Here is a 22,285-nt window from a genome sequence, read left to right on the forward strand (position 1 = left end):
AGATGAAATCTATCTATCCAAAATAAAATAAGAGCAGTAACTCATGTAACCTGTTCAAGAGAAAGAACTGCAAAAGGCTGCACTAAGCTTTTCTGCGTAGCCCTGGAGGTGAAATGGATGTGTTTTGTTTTTTTTGTTTTTTACTCGCGCGTGCGACTTACTGTCTTGCACGTGCGAGATACATATAGATGAAGGCATCTATATGAAATGGACTAAAAGAGCGGTCATGAGCCAATGATTTATGTATTACATAAAGAGACTTGCTCCTTTTGTGATGAGGTGAGAGACTTGATGTTTTGTGATGATATTTAAATATAAATGTATTCATATTCTGGTAATGGCTTATAATAGCAGCCAGTATGAATCAAGTCTGTTACAATACTCTCACACCTTGGAAGAATTGTCCATAAAATCAGGCAAATGTTGATCTGTGTCTGTGTGGGTTAATAACACTGTGTACATATAAGATCAGTTTCAGTTCCACTTGTGTACTATTTACTCTCAGCTATTCCACCCTAAAGCTGACGTGTTACTATGAACTTTAACATGTAAGTTATAAGATAGTATGTAAAACATGCTGGAGTACTACCTCAAAGAAGCCAATTTGCGTGCAAAAGTATTAAATAGGCTCTATCATAAGAGTAAGCACAACTAAGCCAAGTAAACTTTCTATATAAGGCAAGAATACTTTAATCATTAGCTACAACACAACTCATGACCGCTCTTTTAGTCCATTTCATATAGATGCCTTCATCCATATGTATCTTGCGCGTCCCAGTTAAAAAAAACACATCCATGTCACCTCCAGGGCTCCGTACTTTTCACTTTGGCCCTTTTCTTTCTAAATATTTGTGTTTTTGATACTATTTAGCCTACTCTTCCTTTATTGTCTGGTTAGCTTGACTAATGAGACTGGCAAATAGGCTACTGCTAATGGTGGAGAAAAGTAGCCTATACATTCTTAAAACAGCGTCATAAAACCTTTGACATTGTTTTACCTTGCACATCAAAAGTGTTGGCTTTCCGACGAAAGTTGCTTTTTTCATTTTTGGAATATCCAGCTGGATATGTAGTGTTAGTTTTGTACTCAATGATCTCTCCATAGATGCGTGGATCCATGGCTAGCTTGATCACCAAATGAGCAATTAACCTTCGACTCGTAATAGCTAATCGCCCGCGATGACCACATGACCTCAAAGCTTTCTGTATTAATTTCCTTGCGTGTCCTCCTATCAATAACCTTTGCAATTGCTGTTATTATTATTATTATTATTATTATTATTATTATTATTAGTTGACTGACTAAATAAACACGTACGGATAAAAGGAAACAATTGTTGAGTGTTACAGTAGGCCTATAACTTTATTTCAACTTGGACAGACTAATAAGGACAAAAACAGACAGTTTTGAAGATGCAGATGAATTACATTTACTGTGCACAAAAATTAACCTATGCACTTAGACCCTTGGGGGTGGACCAGCTGAGTTAACTGATCTAGGGATGAGAAGGCTGCATCTGTTGAAGGTATTCCTCTAGACACTGGTGGTAGGAAGCATGAGGCTGCCTGATGAGGTTACAGGGGGACCTTGCCGAAAAGTGACTGCCCCTGTAACTCAGGAGTGCAAAGGGTGACATTGACCAAATTCACTGTACATGCACCTGGTACCCTCTACTATCACTCCAGAAAATTATGAGGATATTGCCCTTTGCAATCCTGAGTTACAGGGGCCAGTCAGTCACTAACTCAGGGATGATATTGTTGTGACCAATTGTGAATAACAGTAAATTGTTTTAGGCTGTCACCTCAGCCTTTCTGTGTAATGTTTGTGGAGCCAGTAAATGACCGTGGACTGCCATCTAGTGGCCAGTCTTGATGAGGGTAGCAAAGTATAAAAGGGAGGAGACTATGAGCCCTGTAAGCTCACCTGTGCATATCCTCACCTGTGTGCATCTCCATCACCTTTCTCCTTTGTCTCTGCTGGGTTGGCGCGGCGTCTGTGCTGCTGAGTTTCTCTCTGTTTGGATTATGCGTGGCTCCCCGAGTAAGTTTGCTTTTAACCACGCAATGTAATCACGTACCATCTTTATGTTGATTAGGTGCTGCGGTCTGTTTTAAGTTTGTTTATTGTTATTAGGAGGATGGTTCTTCAGACGGCACCTTCAACACAACAAACAAATAGCTCCCTTGGTATAGTGGAACGAGGTATGTTGACTCAAATTTAGAATTACTTTTATTCTTGGGTGGTCTGGATTTATTTATCCTGAGGGATGCCGCCAATACTGTTTGATATGGTGAATGGAGTTAGTAATGATTGTAAATGTTTTCAATAAATGTATCTTTTAATTTTTCTGTTGAATGAGGGCTTGGAAATTGTGAATTAAATGTTTATGTATTTAATCTAATCTTCCTTTTTTCTTTCTGTATTTCTCTTTAATAGTTTTTACGGTGCTACAACAGGCAATAAAATTTAAGCACCCGTTTGAATCTCTCCGCCTCAGTTATGGACGCCAAGGGTCCGCTACAGTAAAAACTCGACCATCATGTCCGAGCCATTCTCCTTTGTCACCTGACGTCAGCAGCCGACGCAGCCTACAACCTGGGCATATGGACAAGACCAGTAAAGGAACAGTGCTCAATCTTTAAAGGTACAGCGAAAAATGCAGTGAGAGACACTGGACTGAAACAATTAAGAAACGGGAGAAAGAAAGAGAATGGAGCAACACACTGCATGTCGCCTTTTGAGTTAAATGTCAAGAAATAAACCCACAATCAGCTATAGTTTCAAGGGTTTAAGAGTTAAATGTCCGGTAAAGGTTACAGTAGCCCACGTATTTTCCATCCCTGAATGATACATTTATAATGTTTCTTTAAAGGTTGAAAGAGTAAAGTGCAATATAACCCTTTATGATTGTGGTAATTGAGTGTTCATTTTGGTCACAGTTGATACATTTTTGTTAAGAATTTTGTGAATGTGTGAAGGGATTACTTTGTGAACTAAAAGGACCACAGCCTAGAATTCTGAACACAATCTTTTAATAAAACAAGCATTCAAAATGTCACTTAAATCACAAGGGATAGATAACATCAAGGGTCAACCATCCAGGTCCAGCTCCCGTGAAAGAACTTTAACAGACAAGTGTCGAGAGTTGCGGGAAGAGAAGGCTAAACAACATGAGAAAAACTTCAGTAAGGGATATAACTCTTGGAAACAAACAGCAAGGGACTCCAGAATGAAACTGAAGGCGTTTTGTGCACTGGATGACCTTGATAATATCCAACAAACCATAAAAACCAAACATGACACAGTGTGCGAACTCTATGAGCCTATTAGACGCAACTGCATTTCCACCCCAGAAATTACTAAGAAAATGGATGCCTGCATCTCCCTCACAGCTGAGATCTGCGGCCTCGCTTGTAAAAGAAAAGAAACTATCGAAGAGGCGTTTAACGATGAATTGGAGAAAGAGAGGGTGAGGGAGATACTAAACAAAAATAATCATGGCTCCATTTTTGGATACACCAACACGGAGACAGTAATCTCAGAGGCATCCTCAGTCCATTCCTCTCCTCAATACAAACGAGCTGAGGCCAAAGCAGAGCCTTCACTAAAACTGGGAAAGGCAAAGGCAAGGCAGAAAACAGAGACATCCTCAATCCACTCCACTCTCTCCACAGTCTCTAGCAAAAGAGCCGAGGCCGAAGCAGAGCTTGCAGTAAAACTGGAAAAAGCAAAGGCAATGCACAAGATTCAAGCTCAACAAACAAAATTGTGCAAAATGGAAAATGAATGGAAACAGAGTGAAGCAAAAATGTTGGCAGAAATGAAGCAGAAGGAGGCTGAAATGCACTTAAAACGAGAAAAAGAGAAGTTGAGGTTAAGACAGCTAGAAGCTGAAAACGAGGTGGAAGTGGCGGCAGCCCGGGTGAGAGCCTATAAAAATCTTGAAGGCAGTGTGAAGAATCATGGAGAGGAGAGTGAGCCTGCTGAGATCCTCTCTGTGAACCAAAGGGTGGAGTCCAGCTATTCACTAAACCCACGGGCCGTGCCATCCCAACCTCAGACACCTCCTGAAATAACAAACCAAGACACAGCCAATCTAGCCCAAGCCATTGCAAGCTCTTTAAGTGTAAGCAGGCTGTCTCCCCCTGAACCGATAACATTCTCCGGTGACGCTTTAAAATGTATTGACTGGAAGATCTCCTTCATGGCCCTTATTGACCAGAAGCTCCTCCCTGTTTGTGAAAAGATGCTTTATCTTAAACACTATCTTGCAGGAGAAGCACGCAAAGCTGTGGAGGGATTCTTTTACAGGAATTCTGAAGATGCCTATTACAGCGCTTTGGCATTGTTGGAGGAAAGATATGGAAATCCTTTCATCGTTCAAAAGGCCTTTCGTGACAAACTTATGAAATGGCCCAAAATCAGTGGAAGTGACCCCCCAGCCCTCAGAGAATTTGCAGACTTCTTAAAAGGCTGTGCTGAGGCTATGCCCCATGTTAAAGGGTTAGCCATCCTAAATGACTGTGAGGAAAACCATAAATTACTGAAGAAATTACCAGACTGGATCGTGCACCGATGGAGTAGGATTGTTGTTGATGAGTTGGATGCATCTGGTGACTACCCAAGCTTTTCACGTTTTACAGATTTCATGCAAAAGGAAGCCCGGATAGCATGCAATCCCATCGCCTCCCCATTTCTGATGAACTCCAAAGCCATGGATGACAGATTACCTAAAAGAGCAAATACTCTGAATACTAGCACCCAGTCTAACAACTCTTCTGCCGGGATGCATAGAACAGCCTATTTCAAATCAAAACCATCTTGCCCAGTCTGCAAGGACGAAACACATGGCATAGCTAAGTGCCCTACCTTTGCAGAAAGACCCATTGAAGACAAAAGGGCATTCATTCGAGAAAACCAACTTTGCTTTGGCCGCCTGTGGAAGGGACATGTCATAAAGGATTGCAAAAGGCGACACACATGTAGTACATGTGGCCGACATCATCCAACCTGCCTGCATGAAGAGAAGAGGAATGTATCCATGGCAACCTTGGAGCAAAATTTTACCCCCACAGAAGATGGCAGAAGTCAGGAAGTCCACAATGTATTGTCCCACGCCGTCACTCAAAGTTCTTCCTCCACCTCTAACATCGTACCTGTATTTTTGTCATCAGTGAAAGAGCCACACAGAGAGCTGCTCACTTATGCTTTACTTGATACACAGAGTGATTCAACTTTTATTTTGGAAGATTTGCTCAAGGAACTTAATGTGAACGCGTCACCTGTTCAATTGAAGCTAAGCACAATGACAGCTGTCAACACCATCATAGCAAGCAAGATTGCACATGGTTTGCAAATTAGAGGAATCCACTCTGAAACTCACGTTCAGCTATTTAAGGCTTACTCTAGGGATTTTATCCCAGTGGACAGATCTCATATCCCAACTGACAAGACAGCGCGGCAGTGGCCACACCTGAGACACCTGGCCGACCAACTTTCACCACTGCAAGACTGCGAAGTGGGACTGTTGATCGGATATGATTTTGACCATTAGCATTAGCACCTCTGGAGGTCATCAGGGGTGATGGAAATGAGCCCTTCGCACAGAGAACCGAGCTTGGGTGGAGTATAACAGGATCATCTAATCCTCATCTTGACAGACTGGGAAGCCAGAGCTTTGTACACAGAGTTGCAGTGAAGGAAATGCCAATGCCATCAGCCGCTGATGTTCTTAAAATTCTTGAGTCAGACTTTAATGAGAGGGGATATGAAGACAAGTATGTGTCACAAGACGACTTTCGCTTCATTCAACACCTTAGCGACAACATAAAGCAGAGAGAAGACGGACATTATGAGCTCCCTCTCCCCTTTAAGAGTAGCAATTTGCCCTCACTACCAAATAACAAAAGGCTTGCCATTGTTCGCCTGCAACATTTAAGGAAGAAACTGAAGACCAATAAGCAGTATTATGATCATTATAAGACCTTTATGGAGGAAATTATCAGCAGAGGTGATGCCGAGCCAGCCCCTCCCATGGCTGAGGGTGGGACTGTGTGGTACATACCTCATCACGGTGTATACCATCCGCAAAAACCAGATAAGTTGAGGGTGGTTTTTGATTGTTCAGCAAAGTTCCATGGAGTCTCCCTCAATGACACTCTCCTGACTGGTCCGGACCTCATTAACTCACTGGTGGGAGTCCTTTGTCGCTTCCGAAAGGAAGCTGTGGCCGTGGTATGTGATATTGAAAGGATGTTTCATCAGTTTTTTGTTCCACCCAGAGTACGGAACTATCTGAGGTTTCTCTGGTGGGAGCATGGAGATTTGGAAACAGAACCCCAGGAATATCAGATGGCAGTTCACCTTTTTGGTGCTGCCTCATCCCCTGGTTGTGCCAACTTCGGCCTTAAGTATTTAGCACAGCAACACAAGTCTGCTCATTCTTCAGCCTCAGCTTTTGTTGAAAATAACTTTTATGTAGATGATGGCCTGACCAGTGTTCCTTCGATCAAAGAAGCCAAGGACTTGATTATTGAAGCTCAAAGGTTGTGCAAAAGGGGAGGTTTGCGTTTGCATAAGTTTAACTCAAATAGGCAAGAAGTTCTCAGCTGTGTTGATCTCTCAGAAAGGGCGACAACTGCTAAATCCCATGATCTCGGTCTAGATGTGACATCAGTAGGGTGTGCGCTTGGCATTCAGTGGTCAATAGAAGATGACACCTTCAGTTTCAAGGTCAACTTCAAGGACCAACCTGCTACTCGCCGTGGTATTCTTTCAGTTGTCGCCTCCTTGTATGACCCACTGGGCTTCGTTTCCCCTTTCGCTTTACGTGGAAAATGCATTTTACAGGAATTGTGTCGCATGGGTAAGGGATGGGATGAACCCCTTCCGGAGGATGTATATTCACGGTGGGAGGAGTGGAAAGGTGGTCTCCAGAAACTGAGAGAAGTCATGATACCCAGATGCTATCACCCACACAACTTTGGTGACATCATGAGGACAGAACTGCACTACTTCTCAGATGCCAGTCAAGTTGGTTATGGTGCATGTTCCTATGTAAGGTACATCAATGACAGAAATGAAATCTACTGCAGCCTTGTGATGGCCAAGGCAAGAGTATCGCCCACAAAAATCATGAGCATTCCACGACTGGAACTTTCTGCTGCCGTAGTTTCTGCCAGAACAAGTGCCATGTTGAAAACTGAACGGGAAATGGAGGAGTTCTTTTGGACAGACTCTCAAGTTGTGCTGGCTTACATCCATAATGACTCAAGAAGGTTTCACGTGTTTGTCGCAAATCGCCTTCAAGTAATAAAGGAAAAAACAGATCCTGGTCAGTGGCATTATGTTGACACATTAGAAAACCCAGCCGACCATGCCTCTAGAGGCCTTCATGTCTCTGAAATCTCCTCAACAAGCTGGATGTCAGGACCCAAATTCCTGTGGGAGCAAGAAGTGAAACCTAGACCCAACTTCTCTACTGAACTGCTGGTGGGTGATCCTGAAGTTAGAGCAGTTCAAGTGAATGTAGCCACTACCACCGCCAGTGACTCGAACAACACACTCAGCAGTTTGAGTAGATTTTCATCTTGGATAAGGCTCCTCAAGGTTGTTGCAAGAATTAATAGGCTAGCATCTAAGCGAGGGCATCAAGGTAATCATGTGACTGTTGAAGAACGAGAGAGAGCAGCTGAGGTGGTCATTAGGCTTGCTCAGCAGCAAGCATTTCCCCAAGAGATAAAAACACTTGAAAGAGGAGGTAGTCTCCCTAGTTCTAGTCCTCTTTTCCGCCTTGACCCTATTGTGGATAAGGGCCTACTTCGGATTGGTGGGAGGCTAAAGCAATCATCTCTTAGTCGAGAACTAAAACATCCAGTCATCCTTCCAAAAAACTCTCACATTACTAAGCTCATTCTGTCCCATTACCATGACAGAATTTGTCATCAAGGTCGAAGTCAAACTCAAATGGAGCTCAGAGCCAATGGGTTTTGGCTTATTGGTGGGAGTAAATCTGTCGCCCAGCTGATATACAACTGTGTAAGGTGTAGGAAACTCCGACGCCCAGTAGAGGAGCAACGTATGGCTGAGCTTCCAAGGGAACGAGTCGAGGTGTCAGCACCATTCACACACTGTGGTATGGATGTGTTTGGCCCATTTATCATCAAGAGAGTACGCAAGGAATATAAGAGGTATGGACTGATCCTAACTTGCCTCTCTTCCCGAGCAACCCCGTTGTGACCATGGAACAAATTTTGTGGGAGCCAGGAATGAGCTTAGAGAGGCACTCAAGCAGTGTGACATCACTCAACTTGAGGTTTACCTGGCTGATAAACAATGTGAGTTCATCTTCAACGCTCCCGCAGCGAGTCATACCGGTGGTGTTTGGGAACGCCAAATCCGGACTGTGAGAAATGTGTTGAGGGCCACTCTTTCTCTCTGTCCTGGTAGACTTGATGATGCTTCACTTCGAACTTTGTTCTATGAAGCTATGGCCATTGTTAACAGCCGCCCGCTAAATACAGATGGAATCAATGATCCCACATCACTAGAGCCCTTGACGCCCAATCATCTTATTCTGATGAAGTCCAAAGTTGCTCTCCCACCTCCTGGGAAATTTGTAAAGGAAGACATGTATGCGACAAAAAGATGGCGACGAGTGCAATATTTGATTGAGCAGTTTTGGAGTCGTTGGAAGAAGGAATACCTTTTGAATATTTCTACACGGCAGAAGTGGCATGTGCCTCGGCGCAACCTCAAAGTTAATGATGTCGTCATCATCAAGGATGACTTTCTCCCCAGAAACCAGTGGCAGTTGGGACGGGTGGTTGAACCCATTGAAGGAAGTGATGACCTAGTTCGTAAGGTCAAAGTGCAAGTGGGAGATCGAAAATCATCAGGAAAACTTTCAATTATTGAAAGACCCATTCAGAAGCTGGTGCTCCTTTTAGAGAATGAGTGACTTGGTGTTTGCTATTATTAGGCCAACCTGTTAACATTTGTGGTTCAATACAAGGGTGTCAGAAATTATGAACCTGAGCTTTAGATTTGTCACTTATTATTTAAAAATCATGTATGATTCTTGTGGTAGTAAATTCATCATAGCATGATTGGTGGGAGTGTGAATAACAGTAAATTGTTTTAGGCTGTCACCTCAGCCTTTCTGTGTAATGTTTGTGGAGCCAGTAAATGACCGTGGACTGCCATCTAGTGGCCAGTCTTGATGAGGGTAGCAAAGTATAAAAGGGAGGAGACTATGAGCCCTGTAAGCTCACCTGTGCATATCCTCACCTGTGCGCATCTCCATCACCTTTCTCCTTTGTCTCTGCTGGGTTGGCGCGGCGTCTGTGCTGCTGAGTTTCTCTCTGTTTGGATTATGCGTGGCTCCCCGAGTAAGTTTGCTTTTAACCACGCAATGTAATCACGTACCATCTTTATGTTGATTAGGTGCTGCGGTCTGTTTTAAGTTTGTTTATTGTTATTAGGAGGATGGTTCTTCAGACGGCACCTTCAACACAACAAACAAATAGCTCCCTTGGTATAGTGGAACGAGGTATGTTGACTCAAATTTAGAATTACTTTTATTCTTGGGTGGTCTGGATTTATTTATCCTGAGGGATGCCGCCAATACTGTTTGATATGGTGAATGGAGTTAGTAATGATTGTAAATGTTTTCAATAAATGTATCTTTTAATTTTTCTGTTGAATGAGGGCTTGGAAATTGTGAATTAAATGTTTATGTATTTAATCTAATCTTCCTTTTTTCTTTCTGTATTTCTCTTTAATAGTTTTTACGGTGCTACAACAGGCAATAAAATTTAAGCACCCGTTTGAATCTCTCCGCCTCATTTATGGACGCCAAGGGTCCGCTACACCAATGTTTGTATAACTACAGCCTACTTGTTGTGGATCCTTGATAATTAGCACATTTATTTATCCTCCTAAAATCATTGAAACTGAAATTGATATTTTAGTCGACTTTAACTGTATTTATAGGTTAAAACGGTGTAAATTCACGTCACATTACAAAACATTGTTGTTGTTTTTTTATATTATCTTACAACAGCAGCAGCAGCAGAAACAACAACAACAATAAAATAAGCATACCACCAACACTCATCTCATGATTGTTTATTGAAAGACAAGTCGTAGCCTATGACAGACATAACTACTTCTCAATACGAAGTATCCGCGCAGTTCTCTCTCCGTTGTCCACTGCTGTGGAGAGAGTAACACCCCGATGGGCGTTCCCGTCGGGGCAGTCGTTTGCTGTGGAGAGACAGAGTGACACCTCGGTGGGCGTTCCTGTTGGGGGCAGTCGTTTTTTTGCAAGCAGTCGTTTTGTGGCACGACACCTGTTCAGGCGTGATGCTGCGGATGTGTCGGGTTCGTCTGCAGGCGAGTTAGTGTGAAAAGATTCAGGTGTGTTTTCACTCCGCTGTCAACACCGGAGCCGCTGCAGCTGCATGCTCGTTAAATATATCATATCTCTGTTACATACGTTTCACTACTATTATTGTAATGCATTAGCCTACTACATACTATCCTTACCGTTAACCACTACTACTGTTATTAGCCTACTAGTAGTCACATTTCCATTATGTGCATTTCATTATTATTGCTGTAATACCTCTTTATGTACTTTCATTCCTGTCAACCATCTATTATAATTATATACATTGTGATCTCGTTGATCTGCTCTGTAGGCCTACATGCGACATCTATTGCACGTCTGTCCGTCCTGGGAGAGGGATCCCTCCTCTGTGGCTCTTCCTGAGGTTTCTTCCGCATTTTTTTTCCCTGTTAAAAGGGCTTTTTTTGGGGCAAGTTTTTCCTCACTCGAATCGAGGGTCGAAGGACAGAGGGTGCCGTCTCTGTACAGATTGTAAAGCCCTCTGAGGCAAACTGTGATTTGTGAATTTGGGCTATACAAATAAAATTTGATTTGATTTTGATTTGAAATACGGTTAGCGTTATCTTAGCTTTAGCTACTAGCCGCTAACGTTACTCCCTATAGGCGTCCACGTTAACCGGAGCTGCGACTTCAGTTTGTCATATTTCACCGACAAGGAGAGAAATCACTGAAAGATAGAGCAACAAGTCCTGAGTGCTGCTGTATTTCATTCAATCTGTGGAAAACTACAACACCGTTCAATATTGTCTGTTTTCAAGCATCGGTTTGCAACGCAGGACAACAGCAGGACTTTAAAAATTAAAGTCTTAATGTCTGAGAGCAAAACCAGCGGAAACAAACGACTCATTTCTGTTTCTGTGCTCCGGTGCTGAGTGCAGTGAAGTCGGCTGGACTCATTTTGACCCAGACTGCGGTGCTGAAAGTCTCAGGAAATGTAAAATTAAATGAAACAGTCCTTTTTTAAATCTTAGCTCAGCTGATATGTCTGAGCACAGTGGCACAAAACATTAAACCTGATGTGAAACAAGTAATAAACACAATGTCAGAAAATAGTTATAATAGATGGTTATAATTTCTTAGAGTACATGGTGATGTTTTCAAATGTCATACTTTGTCTGATCAACGGTCCAAAATCCAATTCAGTTTACTATCACGTATGGTATGACACAAAAAAGCTTAAAATCCTCTGATTTGAGAAGCTACAACAAATACATGTTGGCATTTTTCCTTATTTGGTTATCAAAATAGTTGCTGATTGATTTTCTGTCAGTCACGTGCATGCGATATTCTTGAACAGGCGAAGAGCCTTAAAAAATAAAAAGATATAAGATAAGAAAAAAAGTGATGTGTTCTTATTCTCTCAAAGCCGTCTTTTATGAGAGATTTGCTCTCTCTTTTACTGGGAATCTGGGATATGTCTGGGATTGTAATTGGGATGGATGGATATACTATGTGCCTAGCAAGAGCCATGTATCTACTTGCACACAGAAATTCTAGGTTTGGTTTGGTTTTGTACCTTGTCACCTTTTTCACTCTCTGGAGTTTGCAGGTCTGCAGTTGTAGTGGTGTGATGTTGTTGCGCCATATTATGAACAAGGCAGTGAGGCGCAGACTTTTATTTTGAAGGCCAATGTTTTTGCTGTCATGGTTTTTCATTATTCCATGAAGTAGTGTTAATATGTCATGAAATTGTGCAATTGTAAATGTTATAATAATGTTGTGAGTTTATAGGTCAAGGAAAAGGTCGTAGATTAATAGCGGAAGTAAAGTTTGTATTTTATTTTGTAAATCTGTACTTACCGCGCTACGTAGTGTTTTACTTCCTCTTTGATCGGTGACTTTTTCCCGAAAAGGTACGCAGTTCTGTTGTGCTCCGTGTTTTCGTAGTTTTTGGTTGTAAAAGTGAAGCTAAGTTAGATAAAAAGTCTTGCAAAGCTGGTGTAGTTATGATGTTAAGTTGTAGAACTGTTGTGTTAGTTCTTTTCATGCATAAACTTGTTAACTAGTGGAGAAGTCGTCGTCTGTGTGTGTTGCAGGGCTGCTAAAGTAGCATGTCATGCTAGAGTGTGTTGTTGAGATTTGGTGTATCAGGAGATATGTAGTGACTTTTCTCATGGTGTTACAGAGCACAGAGAGCATGTATGAGAAACCCTGTGGACATCTGTGAATGTTTCTTCTCCATAATGCAGGTATGTGAGTTTATGCATGTTAATATTATTTTTATTTATTTTTGATTGAAACTTTTTGTTGACTAAATGTGCACTGCATTTATGTTTGTTTATGCTATGATGTATAACTCTCTTTGATCGGTGACTTTTTCCCGAAAAGAGCACAGAGAGCATGTATGAGAAACCCTGTGGACATCTGTGAATGTTTCTTCTCCATAATGCAGATGCAAAAAGCGTATCCTGGAATAAAGTATGCTGAGACCGTTCAGGAGTGTGTCTTTGTCCATCACAATAACACAACGCAGAATTAGACCCACTACAAACTGGTGCCGTGACCCGTCGACTGGTCAGCTGGAGCTGACCACCTTGGTTGCTGCAGTACGAGAGACCAGGATCCAGTGACTCATCGATTGACGAGCGGGAACCGTCCAGCACAGTTGCTGTAGTGCTGATCACTAAATCGGTGTCCTGGTATCGTCGGCTGGCTGGTAAGAGTGAGACACTTCTTTATGCTAACTCCTCGACCGGTGGACAGGAGATATCTTTTGGCCGTGGCAGTACTACAGAGTTCTCATCCTGGTTCCAGCTGGTTCAAGAGACTTTATTCTTCGCAGTGAGTTGAAGAGAGTGACTATTCGCTCAGCGTGCATTGAAGACATATGGGTGCTCATACAGGAGAGTTTCTCTAGGACAATTTTTTTTATTTTTCTGACCTGTACTGTTATTTTCACTGTGTTTTTGGGGGTACGGTGATAATATGGAGACGTTTAAGATACACGGAGTGGGGGCTGCTAGTGATACAACTTTGAGTGCGGGAAGGGGTAGGGGTGTTCTGATGTATACTCCCCTGTCAAAGTCTACACCTAGCAGTCAGTCTGTGTTGCAACCAGGTCGTTTTGCGGTGGGGGGAGACAGAGATGTGGGGTTAGGAGATGATGTGGTCAGGCCCCTACCATTCACTCCAGGAATATCACCTGTACGTCCCTCTCCCCAGAACGTGATCGATTCTGGCATCGGATCACCTTCCAACCAGCTTGCTGATTTGGTGAGGTCGATTGGAGCTGAAATTGGAGAATCTATCAAGGCTAGTTTACAGCAAAAGGGGTCTCCTCACCAAACACCTTCTGTCAGCTCTGACCGACCTCAGCATGTCTCTCATTTTGATCAGTGTGCCACCACCGTCATTGACGCTTCAAAGTTGAACTTAGTACTGCGTTCTGAAGTCAATGTTCCACCTTATTTTAGAGGGGATGGCTCTGATAAGTACTCTATCTCTGAGTGGGAGGAGTTAATGCGGAGTTACTCCCTAAAACAGGGTTACAGTGGGATTGAATACATTGAAGAGGTCATGAACAGACTTTTGGGCAAGGCTAGGGATGTCACCAAGGTATGGTTGCGCAGCAATCCTAATGTCACAGATGTCAATGTTGTCTATAGTGTACTTAGGCGCCATTTTGGTGACGTTGTACACTCCGACCTACCTTTGGCTGACTTTTACGCAGTACAACCTTTAACTGGGGAAAGCACCTTGGATTACTGGATTAGGCTCAATAAAGCAGCTGAAATGACAGAACAGTGCCTAGTCAGTAAAGGTGAGCCTGCTACGGATTTGAGTCGTCATGCAGTCATCATGTTTGTTCGCAACTGCCCTGATAAGGAGCTTGCTCTGATCTTTAAAACAAAGCCACCACGCGATTGGTCCGCACAGGAAGTTCAGGAACACATTGATAACCAGAGAAATGTGCAGGTGTTTTGTGGGAGCCAAATATCAGTGCAGAAAGAGATGGCAGTCAGGCATTGTCAGGAGGGGATAGACAGTGATACTCAGGTGGGTCAGTCCTCCACATCTAGTTTTAAGGTCACACCAGACAACCTTTCCTCTAGTGATGAAAAGTGTACAGTAGACAGAGTGCTGAGTTTGTTGGAGAAGACATTGTCTAGTACTGCTCAACTGACACGCAGTCTACCTCAGAGCAAAGTACGTCAGAACATTCGAGACTGTAAAGTCTGTGGCAGTTCAGACCACAGCACCTCTGCTCACTGTAGGATGTACAAACTGTGTTTCAGATGTTACTCACCAGGCCATATTGGAGCTAACTGTAGTCAGTCAGCTTCTACTCAGTCTCCGGACCAGTCTCGGGTCCCTCACACCCCGGGAAACTAAGTAGCTCCTCTTTGGCGGAGGGCAATGTGGAGCTAATTGGTTTTCCCTCCTGTGAAGATGATATTCAGTCTGTGTTTTCTGCTGCTTGTGAATCAGCTCCGCCGGACAAAACAGTGATTTTTCAGAATACAGTGAGAACAGGTAAAAGTGACAGTTTGTTTTTCACTACTGTACTAGCGGGGGACAAAGTCGACATTAATGGGATGCTGGATAGTGGGTCCATGGCCACATCTCTGCGCGCAGACCTGGTACCTCAGTTGAGGGAGGCGGGAGTTGTGAATGGCGATTTAGTATCTCCTACAGACATTATTCTCATTGGGTGTGGTGGGAAACAGACAAAGCCAGTGGGAATTTGTGAAATGAAACTGAAACTGTTTGACTCTGACTATCTTGTCCCGGTTTTGATCGTAGACGGACAAGTAGATGAGCTGGTCGTGGGCACTAACCTGCTCAAACCAATCATCAAGAGGTTCAAGCTTAACGAGGCCTATTGGCGTGTTTTAGGCAGACCTGATTCATCGCAGCGGCAAGAGGCTACTGGATTCATTCGTTTTTTAGCCAATTTGGAAAGATGGAGGGGGGAGGAGATTCCGGACAAAGTGGGGACAGTTAGGCTAAGGAAAGCAGTAACACTGGAGCCGATGAGTGAACATGTTGTGTGGGGCCGTCTTCCTCCAGGGACTGAACTTTCGGTTGGTAGTACTGTAGTTGTGGAGCCAAGCTCATCACGTTGCATGCCCCGAAACATACTAGTCGGCAGGGTAGCGACACCTTTGTGGGGTGATGGGTGGGTTCCTGTAAAAATAATCAACCCAACTGATTCCAAAATCACATTGCGAAGAAATGCGAAAGTGGCTGATGTCTTCCCGTGCATTGCGTTGGAGGATTTTGAGGAGGGCACCGAGCGGGCAGTTCGTCAAATGGGGGGGAAGGTAATCAGTGGCAGTAGTCATGGCAGTTTGACAGCACAGAGCTCTGTAAGGCACAGTGGGGTGAGTGGGAGCCCTAAGCTCACGGATTTGGGTCTTCAGGAGTTGCCGGTGGAGGATTGCGAGGTTTCTCCAGTCTGGAAAGAGAAATTGACAGATTTGATTGTGAAGTACGAAAGCGTGTTTTCCAGACACAGTTTGGATTGTGGGGAGGCTACTGGTTTTTGTCATCGTATTCGGCTGGCCGATGACCGCCCTTTTCGATTACCTTACCGCAGGCTCTCACCAGTTCACTACCAGAGGTTGAGAGAGACACTAGACGAGATGGAGGAGCAGGACATAATCAGGAAGTCTACTAGTGAGTATGCTTCACCTCTGGTTTTGTGCTGGAAGAAAAACGGTGACCTTAGACTGTGCACAGATTTTCGCTGGCTGAATGCCCGAACGGTCAAAGACGCACATCCTCTGCCTCATCAGGCAGACGTTCTGGCGGCGATGGGAGGCAACGCCTTTTTCAGTACGCTGGATTTGACGTCGGGTTATTATAACGTGCCTCTCCACGAAGACGACAAGAAATACACGGCGTTTTCATCACCATTGGGGCTACATGAGTACAATCGCATGCCCCAGGGTCTTTGCAATAGCCCAGCGACTTTTATGAGGATGATGCTGACGATTTTTGGTGATCAGAACTTTCTGTCTCTGCTTTGTTATCTTGACGATGTGTTGGTTTTTGGCAGAACAGAAAATGAAAGCTTAGAGCGGCTAGAATTAGTTTTCCAGCGTTTGAAAGAACATAATCTGAAGCTCTCGCCAGCTAAGTGCAAGCTTTTGCGAAGATCTGTCAAGTTTTTGGGGCATGTGGTTTCTCAGGAGGGGATAGCCACTGATCCTGACAAGGTACAAGCGATAGTGAGGTTGAGTGAGGCAGATATCATGGAGAGTGATGGGGTCACACCCTCAGCTGACAAGATTCGTTCGTTCCTCGGCATGGTAGTGTATTACCAACATTTCATTGAAAACTGTTCTGTGATCGCTAAGCCACTCTTCCAACTTACCTCAGGGCACAAACAGCCACGTGGCGCTCGTGGTAAAAAGCGGCTGAAAGTTGTACGCAGACTCGCTCCTATTGACTGGACCACAGAGTGTAGACAAGCTTTTCAGGCGTTGAAGCAGGCTCTTGTTGACCAAGTTTTGCTAGCCCATCCTGATTTTGCTAAACCATTCATTCTGTCTGTTGATGCGTCCACCAGTGGATTAGGGGCCGTACTTTCACAGGTTCAGGATGGCCATGATATCGCTCGGCCTGTTGCGTTCGCCAGTAAGTCACTGAACCATGCTCAGTCTAAGTACCCAGCTCATAGACTTGAGTTCTTTGCTATGAAGTGGGCCATTCATGACAAGTTTAGTCACTGGCTGCAGGGGCAGAAATTTACTGTGTGGACGGATAATAATCCTCTCAAATACATTTTGACTAAACCAAGACTGGATGCATGTGAGCATAGGTGGGTGTCTAAGCTGGCCCCGTTCGATTTCGACATTCAGTACATTCCCGGACCCAAGAACATTGTGGCTGACGCTCTGAGTAGAGAACCTTTTGTGAGAGGTACGGTAATGCACCGGTTGACGAGAACTCCCTATCATGTGTTGCTGGAGGAGGCAAGTGGCGTTTCTTTGCCTTATGTACAGGACATGTTTCGTCTCTCCTGTGAGCAGCCAGAGGTGGGGAGGCAGACTCCGCCTATCTCAAGTCCCTCTGAAGCCGGTGGGGGTGGGATTTGTAGTGGCGGTAAAATATCGAGGGAGGAAGTGTCTGCTGTGTTAGATGTGCATCGTCACTGGGAGGATGGTGGTTCAGTAAGAGCAGTCAGTCATGTTCAGCAGTTGCAGCAGGTGGCATCGATGGGTCAGAGACCGCTGCCTGTTTTCACTCACGAGGAACTGCATAATATGCAATCTCAGGACCCTGTTTTGAGTAGAGTGCGTTTTTTTGTAGATAGAGGCCACCGGCCATCTCGCAGGGAGAGAGTTCATGAATCTGGGGAGACTAACAGAACACTGAAGCAGTGGGGAAAGCTCATAATCCGGCTGGGTGTTCTTTATCGCGTTTCCAAACATCCTGTGAGCAAAAAGAACATTTTCCAGTATGTTGTTCCACGTGCTTTGAGGAGTCAAGTGCTTAAGGGTGTGCATGATGAGGCTGGCCACCAGGGGCAGCAACGCACTTTATGGCTCGCCAGGCAACGTTTCTACTGGGATACAATGTCCAATGATGTCAAGTTGTATGTCACTCAGTGTAAGAGGTGTGTGTTGAGCAAGGCTCCAGAACCAGAAGCCAGAGCTCCACTCGTGTCCATCGTCACTACTGCACCACTGGAGTTAGTATGTGTTGATTTCTGGTCAGCAGAGGATGGTAACAACAAGTCAGTTGATGTTTTAGTAGTTACTGATCATTTCACCAGGCTAGCCTGTGCCTATCCCTGCTCAAACCAGACTGCTAAGACAGTTGCTCGTGTGCTGTGGAATAACTTCTTTTCTGTTTATGGATTTCCTGCGCGTCTTCATTCAGATCAAGGAGCTAATTTTGAGAGTGCACTAATAGCCGAGCTTCTACAGTTGGCAGGTGTTGCAAAGTCCCACACTACACCATACCACCCTATGGGTAATGGGCAGGCTGAGCGTTTTAACCGCACTTTGGGCTCCATGATCAGAGCTTTACCACCGCGTTCAAAAGCAAAATGGCCCCAGATGTTGAACACACTGACTTTTACATATAACTGCACCGTTCATGAAACCACAGGGTTCCCACCTTTTTTTCTGATGTTTGGCCGCACTCCTCGATTGCCTGTCGATGTGATGTTCGAGAGTGTTCTGTTGGATGGAGAGACTGTTGATGTTGACAAGTATGTTCAGTCTTTGGGGAAAGATCTAAGGGAGGCTGCAACACTTGCTCAGACACGTATTAGCAAACAACAAGCCAAGCAAGCCGACGTTTATAACAGAAAGATGAAAGGCTTTTCTGTAGAGGAGGGTGACAGGGTCCTTTTGGCAAACAAAGGGGAAAGGGGGAAGAAGAAATTGGCGGATCGATGGGAGAGTGCAGTGTATGTGGTTGTAAGTAAGAACAACGAGCTTCACACATATAGCATTCAGCATCCTGTTACAGGTCGGATTAGGACAGTCCACAGGAACCTGATCATGCCTGTTAATTTTCTGCCGTTGCCTTCATGGGGGGAGTCTGACCAGGAAGCGGATTTTAGTAGTGACCTGAGTCAAGATACTGTAGACACGTTGGATCAGATGGAGCAGAGTGATACTCGGACTGCGCGCTGGGTATCTGACCTCTCTGAGTCTAGAGGTGAGGACGAAACCGATCAACCTGTTTTTTTGGAAAGGTCTGGTGTTCGCAGAGACTTAGAGGAGGGACCGCAGGTTGATGTAGAGAATGTCAGCAGATTTTCTTCATGTGGAACAGAGGTTGAGAAAAGTGCTGAGCCACAAGCTCATGTGGACATAGAGTCGGTTGAACCGAGCTCTGGCAGTTGTCAGCTGTCTGATCAGTCTGTTGACACCCACAGTGTTGGGTCTGCTATTAGTGACTCTATACACTTAGACAGGATTTCATGCGGGGACTCGGTAGCGGGAAGTCAGTCACAGGCCATGGCCACTGACCAGAGGGGGGTGGTCGTGGGTCTCTCAAGGGGGAGAATTAGCACCAGGCTAGGTAGGTTGGTTAGGCCGGTGAATAGGCTTATTCAGACTATGACCACACAAAGGATTAAGATGGTTACTTAAAGCGTAGCTTCTATCTGGAGGTAGCTATATAGTTTTGTATGGTATATATGTATTTTGTGTGGCGCTGTGCAGGACAATTTTTTGATGTGCCACAGTTGTTTTTTTGTGTTGGGTGTACTTTATTGGTACTATATGTTCCATAGCCCTGAAATGTGTATATGGCATATTTTCCTGGGGTTAAACGTGTGATTGATCACCTCACGTTTGCCTTAATCCTTAGTTGGATAGTTTTTCATAACTGGTTGGGCTGGTTTATGTTTTGTAGTAAGGGAACTATATAGTTACACCTGTAGACACCATATATGAAGTTTCATTTGTTTTGTTGTGCCATCCGCTTCGTCAATGTGAGTCGTGTTCATTATATGGCGCAAAACAGTGGGGGTGAATGTAGTGGTGTGATGTTGTTGCGCCATATTATGAACAAGGCAGTGAGGCGCAGACTTTTATTTTGAAGGCCAATGTTTTTGCTGTCATGGTTTTTCATTATTCCATGAAGTAGTGTTAATATGTCATGAAATTGTGCAATTGTAAATGTTATAATAATGTTGTGAGTTTATAGGTCAAGGAAAAGGTCGTAGATTAATAGCGGAAGTAAAGTTTGTATTTTATTTTGTAAATCTGTACTTACCGCGCTACGTAGTGTTTTACTTCCTCTTTGATCGGTGACTTTTTCCCGAAAAGGTACGCAGTTCTGTTGTGCTCCGTGTTTTCGTAGTTTTTGGTTGTAAAAGTGAAGCTAAGTTAGATAAAAAGTCTTGCAAAGCTGGTGTAGTTATGATGTTAAGTTGTAGAACTGTTGTGTTAGTTCTTTTCATGCATAAACTTGTTAACTAGTGGAGAAGTCGTCGTCTGTGTGTGTTGCAGGGCTGCTAAAGTAGCATGTCATGCTAGAGTGTGTTGTTGAGATTTGGTGTATCAGGAGATATGTAGTGACTTTTCTCATGGTGTTACAGAGCACAGAGAGCATGTATGAGAAACCCTGTGGACATCTGTGAATGTTTCTTCTCCATAATGCAGGTATGTGAGTTTATGCATGTTAATATTATTTTTATTTATTTTTGATTGAAACTTTTTGTTGACTAAATGTGCACTGCATTTATGTTTGTTTATGCTATGATGTATAACTCTCTTTGATCGGTGACTTTTTCCCGAAAAGAGCACAGAGAGCATGTATGAGAAACCCTGTGGACATCTGTGAATGTTTCTTCTCCATAATGCAGATGCAAAAAGCGTATCCTGGAATAAAGTATGCTGAGACCGTTCAGGAGTGTGTCTTTGTCCATCACAATAACACAACGCAGAATTAGACCCACTACACAGTTATGGAGCAAATCATTGTTAAAAATGCTGCAAATCAACTACAATGATGATCAAAATTTCTTTTTTTTGTGAACTGCTCATATTATTAAAAAACTTGAAATTGTCATTCCAACTTCTTGATGTGATACGTGATTGATACTCTAAAAGTGCACCAGATTAATTCATTTAGATCTTTTTTCAGGGCTACTGACAAGTTCATTGTGTGCCAAAGCCAGCTGATGTCTCTATTTACTAACTGCCCAGCCTGTTGTGGAGAAACTGAAGTAAGTAACTCCAACCGAAGGAAACATAAAAATATAGTGTGCAAAAATAAAGCAGGTAAGGGTCTTCTTGTGATTTCTGATGAAAAAGTATCATAACTTGTATTTCAGTTTGTATATCTTGTATTATTTATGTGTAGCGCCCTGCTATAAATGATATGTTATTTCATGTGTTTGGGTTTACAAATATTCAGTATATTTTGCAATATTGCCTGTTAAATTAGTTCTATGGTGAAATAACCTTGAAGTAATACAGAGAAATTAATAAGTGCACTTCATTTGGGGAAGGTACTAAAATGTCACATGTTTTTCATGGTTTGTGAATGTCTCATGACGTTTCTTTTGTTTATTTGAGTAACCAGGTATCAATCTGTTATTAGCCAATCCGTGCCTGTCAGAGATGAGTGTCAACTACCTACCGGATTCGGAAGGGGGTGGGACTTAAAAAAAGAGAGGAGACGAGGCTCGGGCTAGTAACGGGGAGAGACGAGGAAAAAGAGTGACAACACCATGGAAAAGTAGTTGTAAGCTATTTGAGACCCTATAAAGTTACTGTTGTTACTAAAACCTTAAACCGGAAGGTCAGTTTGTGTGTTACCGGTACCAAATGTGGAAGTAAGCCGAGTTCAGAGCTGTTTCAGCCGGGAATTGTACTGAGTGTCCGAGACGCCATTATCGTTGTGTATAGAGCTAGAGTTAGCCTCGTCTCTGCTAGCTGGAAGGAGACCGCGTGTGTGTGAGGGAGAAATATTTTGCGCCGAGTTTCCTGAGTGAGTATGAGCACTATTTGAGCTGGTAACAATATGGAAATGTATGAGAACGAACAGTGAGTTTATTAGTGTTTTGAATTATGCTCAGTGTATCTCCGACCTACATGCCTGCCTGCCGCTGATCTGCTGCGGCTGTAGAGGGTGCTCAGGATCCCCGCTGTCGCCAGAGAGACTGCTGCTGCACGAGGACGTGTCAGCAGGACTAGTTTTCTTCATCTCCTGTCACCTCACTCCTCTGAGCGAGGGTTTGAGGAAACTGTGGTTATCCGTGAGTACTGAGAAACACTTTCACAAGGATACATGAGCTCCAACTCGACATGCGCGCCAACGATATGGTACCATAACTGACTTACAAAACCCGGGTATTTATTTATTTTTTATTTTATTTTCTGAACTCAAAGGTCACCAGGTCAAAAGTAAAGGGCGATTGCCTATGTTTTCTTTCTGTGTAATAAACACTTCTT

General features: G+C 43.6%; 1 long non-coding RNA gene across 1 annotated transcript; it reads left to right on the forward strand.

The window, feature by feature from the left end:
- Nucleotides 1-11,989: 11,989 nt before the first annotated feature.
- LOC311252666 lies at nt 11,990-20,733 on the forward strand. The gene is made up of 2 exons (XR_014621562.1): nt 11,990-13,071; nt 20,425-20,733. It is a non-coding gene; the product is annotated as an uncharacterized lncRNA (long non-coding RNA).
- Nucleotides 20,734-22,285: the final 1,552 nt, after the last annotated feature.

This window comes from Pagrus pagrus, assembly GCF_965226575.1.
Source record: "Pagrus pagrus genome assembly, chromosome: 23".
NCBI lineage: Eukaryota > Metazoa > Chordata > Actinopteri > Spariformes > Sparidae > Pagrus > Pagrus pagrus.